Genomic DNA, 3,031 nt, shown 5'->3' with positions numbered 1-3,031 from the left:
ATATATATATATATATATATATATATTCAAAGATATGCCTCGTGGCATAAAGGTTTAATGTCAACGATTCAATGTCTTGAATAAATGAGACCCCACACATCGCATATCCCCCAAATAAAAAGGTGATCGTTTAAAAAAGGATATCAACCCCAGTGCTGCACAAGCGAAATAACAGAGATAAACTGCACCGAGGACCTTCACATTCATTCAGCCATATGCTGCCTGCCCGCTGCTGCCGTGGTATTACTAATAGCGTCCTCTCCGGGTTAAACGCATGCTGCTGATTCTAAGGTTTCAGCAGCTGGTGGATCCGCCGAGATGATATGTTTGGTATTTCCCGTCTTTCGTTCGGGGATTACTCCTTCTCCATAACTACCCTTCCTTCTGCCTCTCCTTTTGTTATTTTCTCGTATTGTCAAACTCCTTATCAGGCTTTCAATCCGTCAGATGGGTTGTCTATGAGTGTTATTCTGTTGCATTGTAACCCGGCAGCCAACAAGGCTCTCCGGAACGCCATTGGCTGTTGCAACAAAGAGAGGCGGGATCCGTGGCCGTTCATTGGCGGGATTCTGTCCATGTAAAACTTCTCGCGTTGTCATTGGCCGTTGTTCCGGAAGAGGGCGGGGCACCCGGGACCTGGTCTGTTTGTTTGGACGTGCCAGTTGAATGAGTTGTACAGTCCCGGGAGACTGCGCTGTAGTCTGGCGTTATTTTACATGGCAGCGCTGAATCGGTTGGGGAAGTCGCTCGACAACATAAGGAGCATTTTAATTTACTATTTACTAAAGTTACAATCGGTTGTAGTAAATATGCACACAAAAATACGTTTATTGTATTTTCTTTGTTTTGTTCTGTATGTGGTCTTATTCAAATACATAAAAATCAGTATATTCACAGGAGTTCCAAATTATGAAATTACACTAAATATTTTAAAGAATGAATGAGAAAAAGATTGTATTTGTCCCTGTTGAAATGTGCATTTTTTTTTACCATGGTTACCACCATGTTATTTGTCCAACTTATTTTTAATTATTAGAAGTTTCTTTGTTTGATTTTAGAACAAGCATAACCCATGGTAACAGAGTGAAATTAGCCTACTGTTATTATTAACATTTGTTTTAAGAACCATGGAATAAATCATCACAATCAGTGTATCACATAGTAAACTGATCATGGTTACTGTCTGAAGCATAGAAGTCAAAACTATACTACACTGACCAAGTACATTTAGATTCACATCCTACTTTTGGGGTAGCAGTAATTGAATGATCATTTCTAGAAAGTCAGCTTCAACATCATGAATGGGGAGTCGCTCCAGCATAAATAATGGATACTCTGCTACTTTGGCCTAAGCCACACACTGAGGAAATCTAACATCTAACATCGTGAAGAAGACTCTGATATGAAATCCCCAAGGAAATGAAAATAAGAGGAAGACCTAGAATCACCAGGCAGAGGGACACTGAGATGATGGCAGCAGGCTACACATATTAAAAACTGGTCTATGGCCCAAAGTTGGGTGTGGGGTAGAGGTGATGTCAATGGCCTCTGTACCTCAATGGAATTAAATACTTAAGTAAGTTAGTAAGTAAATAAGGGAGTAAGTAAGTAAGTGACTAAGCACCTGTTCAAGTCATGGAGTATTCCCTGACTTGAATCAAATCCTGTGTTTAAGATCAAATAGATGCATTGCCTTTAACTGGACTATGTATGACATATCTGATGTGGTAATAAGTTGTCCACAATATCCTAAATTAGGTCATCTTAACACTGGGTATAATGTAAACATCACTTCCTTGCAGTTACATTTCACTTAGAAAGTAAGATGCAGCATAAAGTCTTTCTATTAAAAAACAAACATGCAGATAGGATACATTTTGCTAGAGTTTTATGACAAAGGTTTTAGTATACCATCATCATACGAGTCAGACAATGTTAGCAGTGTATCATACTGCTTCCAGCTAGCCACCTAGTTTCAGTCTCTATTTGATTCGATTTGATGAAGATCATCTGATGAAAATTCAGTTGGGTTGAGATCAGGTTAATGGGGGAGGTCTGTGCATAAATTAGAAAACTGGTTGTTCTTTACAACATAAGACATTGTGTTTGTGACTGTTATTCTTGTATTGAAAAACACACCCTTCACCCACATGTCCCCTTCCTGGGGCTATGACATGGAGGAATGCAAACATAATGCTGCTTTACAAGTTAACTTCACTATGCCAGTATCTCCTTTTTGTGCCCTGGCAATATAACCTGAACAGCATTACAGAGGGGTGGGATTTATGGGAGCAACCGAGTAAGACTGTTATATTGTCTTTTCATACTTAATAATCCTTTGCCTTTGCCAGTAATTTATTTATACTTTTCCTCTTGTTTCATGTATAGGTTTATAGATGCCTCCATAATTTGTACTGCATCCTTTGACATTCTTTATTCTTTTTATCAATGTGTAAGTCATATTAAAGGATTTGAACCAACATAAATATTACTCTTAACTTATTTCAGTTCATGTATCTTTTTGTGTGCATACATTTATCTCCGAAGGACATACTTTATGCAAGCAATCTGCCTTTAGAAAACAAGTTAATGTTTACATTCAAACATCACATGTATTTCTTAGAATCTGGACACTGTTCATATTATTAGTGGGGAATAAGGCTCAACTGGTAGCTGTGTTTATAATTCTGATATTAAGTTTGTGACTCAGTAACAGTATCATATATTTAAATGTTCAGGGTATTAACAATGCCCTGCTTAGTACAGGTTAGATGTGAAAACACGTTAAAGAATACTAAACATCAGTATTTGGCAAACTAAAATTATTGCTTGGTAATTGCCTCTAAAATGCAGTGAGCCCTTCTGAGCAAAAACAATGACATTATTTTTTTAATTTCTTAAAAAAAAAAATCAGCTTGCAAATTAAACAATTTGTTCTTAAATTCAGCATGTATTGCCTGACTAAATCAAACTTGTATTATGCAATGTTTTATAAGAATCTTCAATAAAAAAATGCAATGAGGCATTAGTT

Source organism: Amia ocellicauda, chromosome 1, assembly GCF_036373705.1.
Source record: "Amia ocellicauda isolate fAmiCal2 chromosome 1, fAmiCal2.hap1, whole genome shotgun sequence".
NCBI lineage: Eukaryota > Metazoa > Chordata > Actinopteri > Amiiformes > Amiidae > Amia > Amia ocellicauda.
This window is presented reverse-complemented; position numbering follows the sequence as displayed.